Source organism: Hylaeus volcanicus, chromosome 6 (genome assembly GCF_026283585.1).
Source record: "Hylaeus volcanicus isolate JK05 chromosome 6, UHH_iyHylVolc1.0_haploid, whole genome shotgun sequence".
NCBI classification, from domain to species: domain Eukaryota; kingdom Metazoa; phylum Arthropoda; class Insecta; order Hymenoptera; family Colletidae; genus Hylaeus; species Hylaeus volcanicus.
Window position 1 is genome coordinate 14,602,261 of NC_071981.1, and position 8,274 is coordinate 14,610,534.

An 8,274-nucleotide genomic window follows, 5' to 3' on the forward strand; every position below is an offset into this window, starting at 1 on the left:
CCGCTTTTCCCGTTAATTATTTCCAATTACTTTCTTCTTATACACTTCCACGATGCTTCGTTTCTTCATATTTCTGAATCTACTGCCGTTTGATGAACAATATTTTTAACGGACTTCGAAAAGGAGGAGGTTACTCAATTCGACACGTATATATATTTCTTTTTTCTACGGCACGATATCCTCGAAACGATGCAACTTTTTAACCGACTTCGAAAAGACGTTACTCAATTCGACATGTATATATTGTTGCGACGGTATGAAGATGCCGCACTACAGTTCCGAGTTACATCGTCGCGACGGTGTGAAGATGTTGCGACGATGTGAAGTTGCGGAAACACGAGTTCCCGCGCTTCCGGTTGCCAGGAAGCGGCAAATTTTTAAAATAGAAGAGAGCGAATCGAGAAATCAAAGAGATAAGAAAAGTTATAGTTTGTTAATAAACTTTATATTTAATTAAAATGAATTCTCGTGCTTCGACCCCCCGGCGCAACAATATATTTTTTTGTACGAAGAAAGTTCACGAACAGTACTTCGATTAAAAGTTATTTGAGATGGTAGCGTTAGGTACCTCACCTAGTATTCTGTGTATTTACACGTTTGTATGTATTTTACAAACATCCGCGATCTAATCGTGACCCTTTCCTCGAATCGGAGTAAACAACGCAGCAACAGTTTCGTTCTAGTCCCCGCTCGAACGACCTCGCCCGATCGAAATAGCGCGATTTCGAAACGATGGTCCTCGTGATCCATCGGGGGCATCGTTTCCACGTCGTGCTCCGGTTTTAAGCGCCGCGGCGCAAGATAGATGCTTCCGGGAAACGGAGCAGAGTCAGAATTTAGTCAAAGCGCGACTATCTGTACGGTCCAGATGTTTCGGGAGTCTTCAGTCAATGGTCCATAAAGCGGGAGACGATGGCAGATAAGCCTTAACAGTGATTCACCTCCGAGATAACCGTTTGGCCGTCTCTAATCCGTCGAGGATGTCGGGGGAGTTATTGTGGGCATCTTCTTGGATACACGAGAGACTCGTGCTCCGTGTCTCCGCTACGCTGGAGAGTGAATATATTTGTCAAGACGACGTACGATGGTTGGAATCTCATCTTGACTACCGAAACGCCATCAACTATTTTCCTATGTTCAAATGTTATTTAATTACCGTTGGTATATCCTTGGATGCGTCGGGAATTCGTGCTTCAAGTCAAAGAAGTATTCTTACACCTAATTTTGTTTGCAATAACATCATACAAACAAAAGCTATTTCGATTAATAGTTTGCTATGTAGGTACAGAGATTACAATAATATTCAGTATACGTTCACACGGAACGCAAGTATACATCAAAACCAATTTTTGTTTCTCAAGTTATAACAGGTTTCATAATTAGTTATTACTCCGAATCACTTGAGGCAGTATCTGAGTCATTCGACATCGACTATGTAGACAGGCTTCTATCTTATCCCTCATACTGTAATCGCAGTACGAGATACACACGACCGTCATAGTATTTTCCGAGCCAGATATACTCGGTATTCAAAGTGCTCGATGAAATAAAACCAGTAGTGAACTATGTAGCAGCAATATTATTTAATCCGACTATCGCAGCATTGCTTTATTTTGCGGTAGCGTTTCAGTAACGCACAGCTTTCCTACAACGAATCCATGAAATTCAATTCGAAGTCACGCTCGACAGCGCGATACGTGCAAAATTGAAATCCCCGTGTTATAGCGGAATCAGAAACGGAATTAATTGGATTCCGTTTGGCTCGCGTAATTAAACGTCTCGGCGAAAATGTCATCCATCGACGTTCCTTTCGCAACGGACCGCAAAATCATCGTTTACCTGGTGAGATCTGTGGTGGATTTCGCAGGCGAACGAAGGAAAGCCAAAAGGCAAAGGATAATGCGACGTTTACTCGGTCATTGTCTCCATTACGAGGACTCGAGGGACTCGTTGAACGAGCGTTGTGACCTAAGAAAATATTTAGACGGCGCCCGACTAATTTTTGGCGAAAAGAAAGGCGCGAAGTGGATGACGACGCTTAAACGCGGACAATTCGACACTTTCTATCTATTTATCTAAGATCCTGGCGAACAATTGCGATAAACGATGACCTGTCGCTGCACTTTCCTTTCTGACCACCTGACGAACGGATTAACGTCGACGCTGACAAAATTATTTCGTCAAACAGTAAGCTTGTTGCAGCTTATTTTTAGCCTTCGTTATTAACGTGATTAGATATATACTATTTACTAGGTGTACAAATTAATTTTGTACCTTTCTAATATAAACTTACCTTTTATTCATTTCTACTCCTTATCACTTTTAAGTACACTCGTAACGTAGAAGAATGTTTATCTTCGTGTATAGACACAATGTAATCGAGATCGGATCTATAATCTTGAATCTACTTAATGTTTCGAATCACACGTGTCGTTCAGCGCGTTAAGAACCATCGCATCATACGCTTAAGGAGCGAAACAGTTCCGTTCGTCTCATTCGCGTTTCTCAGATTCGAACAAGGCCAAGGAGCACTCCGTTGCCTCGTCTACGATTCTCGTCGCTGCCGCGAACATCAAGAGGGCTTAGGATTTCGTCTAAAGGGGAACGATAAAGGAGAATGGAATCACGGTCCCGCAGTCACCGAAGTACTCGCAGTCCTCGAACACGATGTCGCCGCGATAACCTCGGATTTTTTTTCACTCTTCAAGGATTCAAAGCCGCGTCCAGCGTGCTTTCTCCGCTCTTAATTTACTGGACCGTAAACGTCGCGGAGCGAAGAGACGCGAGGACCAGGGCTTCCCCGGTTCGGAGATTTTTCGAAAGGAACGACGACTGGGCGACATCGGGCAAAAAAGTAACCCAACGCCTATCGCACTGACACAATTTCCACGGGTTTTGCTCCGTGGTAGGACCGCGACACACACGACCGGGACACGTGTGTTATTTACCGCGCGTAAATGAAGATATATCGTAGGGAAATCCTTTTTAACGGCCGTCTCTCTCCTGGCTGTTTCGGGGTGCTCCCCCGAAAACCATTAAACACCAAGCGCGTGTGCGCGGTCCCGGTGGTTCCCCGATGACGAGCTACACCGTCCACGTGCACAAAGTCGTCTAAGGAGATTTAAACCCGACGATCGCGACTCGATTTGCAGTTGCTCCGCCTTGGAGCGCTATCTACCCCGCTAATGACGTTGCGAGAGTACCCACATTACGACTTTGATGGTCAAGTAAAAAAACTAGAAGCGTAGATGGGAATTTGCGAAACGATAGATGTTATGGCCGAATGTGAAGAATAGTTGACACGTGTTTCTTTTTTACACACGCGAGCTTCTATGTGTAACGGTTCGAATGAGAGCTATACGATAACAATTCGCCATTTTGGTGGGAGAAGTGATCGAAATTTCTAAAGAATGTTACTCTTGTGATTCGAATATGTAAAAATTCTTTTATACAAAACAATTGAGAAAAAAAGTATCGAGAAACGATCGCTAAGAATCCGCGAGGTACCTATCAATTCCGTTACATATCGAGCGATACACGCGACGCGTACAGCAACTATGCGCCCCCGAGGCAATAAAACTAACGGGTTGAAATTACTCTCTTTGAAACGCGACTGGGCTGCCGCTATGCAGAAGCGTTCCAGATCGAGTTCCAATCGTCCCGTATCAATGGTGCAAAACCATCGAGCAAAACACGACTCTCCCACCTCCGTTCCGATCGATCATATCGTTTCGCTCGACAACGAGGAATTTCCATGGTATCACCGACGGCCGACTGTTAGCGAAGATCTCCAAGGGGCCGCCGAAAGGAAAGATGATCAGGACAAGCCGTCGTCGCAGCTGTGCTCGCGATGCAGTCGCATAATTTATAGCATCGGACCGGGTAGCGAAGTCGGGGAGAAACACAGCGGACAGAGATGGTAACGGTGGGAGGAGGAAAGGATGCAGCTCTTCGTGGCGATGAGACACGAACAGACGAAGCGACGAGAAAGAGAATGGACAAGAAAAGGGCACAGAGGGGGAACTTAGGGAGTAGAGGGGGCAAAGGAACATTAAGATACCGACACTAGCTGGCAAGAGTGACGGGGAAAAGGCGCGGCTGAAGAGGAGAGGGACACGAGGGACAAGCATTCTTTATGCGCCTTATCGGGCTTATCAAACGGCCGGTAGTGATGTGACTCCAACCAATTCGATGCCCTCCCACCCCCATACTCTCTCTCTCTCTCTCTCTCTCTCTCTCTCTCTCTCTCTCTCTCTCCTACGCTTCCAAGCATATTCCATTCCCCTTTCGCCCCCGTTGCTCGTCCCGTCGACCGTGTTATTTACGAGCATCACCGTAGCGAAGGGCACGGGGGGTCCGGATGGTCCTCGGCAACCGTCTTCTTCTCGTTTGGCTCTAGCTGGATACAGCGAAGCTGGGTCATCCTCTTGCACTTTTCGGGACGGATGTGATTCCATTTCACGCGGTCGACTTCGACCCTCGAGGTCGTGGTTTGCGGTAACCCCTGGGCAAAAGGGTTCATGGTGGTACGAGAATTGAGGAGGGAATTGCTCTTGTCGGGGTCAAGAAATCGGTTTAAAAAAAATATAATTTCGTAGTGCAACCATTGTCAAGATTCATGAAATTGCCGGTTACATTGCTCGGATTATAGTTTCAATTTGGAAGAAACAAACTACGAGAAAATTGTATCTGTAGATACAGGTGAAAGATGTTTTCAACAGTTTAGAAGAGGAGATTTCAATTTAAGAAATGAAAAGCGTAATGGAAGGTCAAAAAAGATGAAAGAAAATTGAAAATTGTATTGTTATTAAAAGAGGAGTCAGCTGAATCGACCGACGCGATGACTTGTACCACTGTAAGCCTCGATCTCGGTAATGGTTGAGCATCGCAGAACATTGAAAGGTAAAAGGTACGCGACGTGAGCTAGATCCAACAAATCTAGCATTTCAGATGCTACCTTGTTCCTCTCCACCTGTGTAAAGGACAACGTAGATCAACGTTTGCGTTCACCAATTACTACTTTCTTCCAAACATCGATTTGCATCGTCGTCGGAGCGTTCGCGGTACGTCGAGCTGAGAAAAAGGCTGCCCCGTCCGAAAAAGGAGCCCAGTCTCCAATCTTTCTCGAGACCGTGCCAGCAACGGGCCATAAATCACCGGGGGTAGAGTGCGCATCGGTGTCCGGCTCGCTTTATTCGTCGTAGACTTAGATTATTTATCACTTTCGCATCGATGGATCCCGGGGCCTGTCGCCGTTAATGCAACTGTCCATACATTTACATTGTCGAGTGCGCCAAAAGCGTTTGCCACACCTACGTAACACGGCACTCCCGGTGGGAAGAAGCGCATCGCGACGTAACCCTCTTCACTCTCGAGGGGCTGTAGCCGGAGCTGGCGTCTGATTGATATACGGACTGTTAAGTGTTTGCAATAACCGACGTTTATATCCACCTCTAATACATCCAGCCATAAATAACCGGCCACTTCGAACGCCTGCACGCGGCACGAACACTGCGAGGAGACGCGGAGGAGACCTGCGGCCGAGACTAGACGGATTCGCTGGCAGGCCTCGAGGTAAGACGTTGTCCAGAAGTCAGCTTTCGCGGAGCTGACAGTTTTGGGTGCCGATAACCTATTTTAACGCGGCCGGTCGAGAGAATATCTCTCGTTGTTGCCTCGAGGAGGATCCCGAGACGAGTGCTACTTCGAGGGATCTCTTGGTGGCTTGGGATGTTTGGGGAGGAAGGATGAAGACTTTGCTAGTTGGAAGGTTACGTGCGTGATCTAGAGCGGGCTTGACACAGTATGAGTTTGCTCTAAAATGGTTGAGAAACACTCATCTAGGATATAGGATAAAATCAGTTTCATCCTGGAAGTTAAATTTGTTTGTTATTAATTCTATGGTGCTTCCGGGCATGTCTTATTTTTGCTAAATAACAACTAGAACAGATACTAACACCGAACAAATTTTCCTGAACGAAGTATATTGTTTCAAGTTTTGCTAACAGTTTGTCATTTAATTTGAAAAAAAGAAAGAAAAACGAAGTAGCTCTATAAACGTCATCAGAGTGTCATACATTCGACACCAGTCAGTGAACACGTGGCGATTCGGTGGTCACGGTTCGGTTAATTTGTGTAAAATCACCCGTTTACCGTCGACGCGATCGGTACGTCGTTACGCCCTTTTGTACCCCCGGGACCATTGAATCCAATGATCTCTAGGAGGCCCTCCCGAGAGAACACCTGCAATCCCGGGATCCAGGTGTCGCCCACGGCTTAGAATCTTCGAAATTTGCTAAATCCCTGTCCTCGTCGAGGCGTCGAAAGCGACCGTTTTGTCGTCGAAAGAGCATTTCGCGCGCTTGGTTGGGCACAATGCTGCGTCATTAGCAGCTAATAAGCGTCGTTGAACGATTCGGGGACGCCCAGGGAGCATCGTGCAACTCTCGTCGCGTAGCTCGTTTCAATGTCATGGCTAACGAAATTGGTTTGGCAACACGGTTGAATTTTTTTTGGCCTTCCGTTCGAGATCATCAGCGGATTTTGCTTAATTAATTTGACGTTTTATCCATCACGAGCTGCCACCGCTGTCGTTTTCATTAGGCTGCGAGACATGGCGGCTTTTTCCGGCTTGATGGATGAATTCTGGAAGTCTGTAACACGAAACTGCGTGCCAAGGGGCGGGTGGTACGCACGTCAGCCAGCGCACGGGGGTTGATCGCGTTGTTTATGAGATTTTTATGGAGGCGAAATGTTGGGAAAACGCGCACCCTCCCGCGATAAGCCGGATAATAAAATGTCGAGCAATCACGGAGGCGTTTTTTTTTTCTCTCCCCATTGTCGAGGGTTCATAATTAGCGAGTCGTGTGTCCTCCAATACCCCCGCGGATATGAAAGATCGTCGTCGATAAATTACTTCTTTCTACGAACCTGTTGAATCCCCTATGCTATCAGTGACGCTTCTAACCGGTTTTCAAAAACTACCGATGTTTCCTGGCAAGATCGATACACAGTAAAGATAAAAAAACACGTTCAATTTTTTCCTTTAAAATTTATAATATACGGATATGGATCGACAGTCAGGGATATCTGAAAAAAATAAAATCAGTCTATGCGTTGTTGAACGAAACAAAGATCTAAGAATTTGGAGTGGTTCAATTTGAATCTTTTTAAATATCGTTTTCAACGTTTAAGCAACGGCAATACAAAAACTTTGCTTCTTCTTAACTTTCTGTTTTCACTTTAACGCATCGCGTATAAACGATTAAAACTATACTTTCGCATGAGAATTTAATTTTCCAAAGTCATTCGCAACGCTAAACGACGCGCTCACGGTTCGAGGGAGACAAGAGGGAAGCTAACGTTGAAAATCTGACCGACCGTGTCGGTTTCCAAGTCGTGCTTTGAGAGCTTGACGGTTTAATCCGCCGTGTAAAGCAATACGAGATGCTGACGAGAGCCGATCTGACGTGTAAAGGATACCCCCGTAAAAAAAAACTACACCCCGCGACGGGCTCACGTGTGCCCTTTATTGTGGGAAACGGTCTGAAAGCTACGAACCACCCGTTACGTTGTTCCTTCTCGTTCGTCCTAAAAAAAGATACCACGGTCCAATTTACCGCCGCAGAGCAGAAAAGAAAGGCAGACCATTATCGTTTACATAATATTCTCTCCGAGAAAAAGGACGGGGTGCAAACACCATGGAATCGACGTCATCGATGTCACGAGTATTGCATAAATAGAAAAAATGTACTTTTGGTGTTAACTTCCCGTAGTTCAATGCGTATTTGAACAAATTAAATAGGAGTACTGAAAAGTTGGTACTGTCCGCGCCAGCCAGTTTAGTGACTAAACGATGATGGGGAACGCGTCAACTCACTCGAGGCGCAAAACGACGATGATAAAGCCATCGAAGCCAGAGACAATCGAAGGTCCATACAACACCGGAGTAAGAGATCTCGTCGGGCGCTATTAGACTGGCGAACAGGAACCAGCAATTCCCCCGTGCCGAATTTCAAAGCCGTGCGGGGCAAGTGGAGACTCGAAAAATCTGACGTGTCCCGAATCTCGCTTAATTAATAGCCTTATAGGACCGTGGAGAGGGGCGCCGTTAGGTCGAAGTACCCTCTCCGCGCTTCTCGCAGGACTGGTCTGCCAAAGGGGGGCACGTGCAGGCCACGTGTCGGTAAGAGGATATCCGTCGGTGCTACCCTAAGCGACCGCCTTCAAGGGAGAAATACGGAACGAGGGGGCACTGGGAGCGGTGGTCGTCGG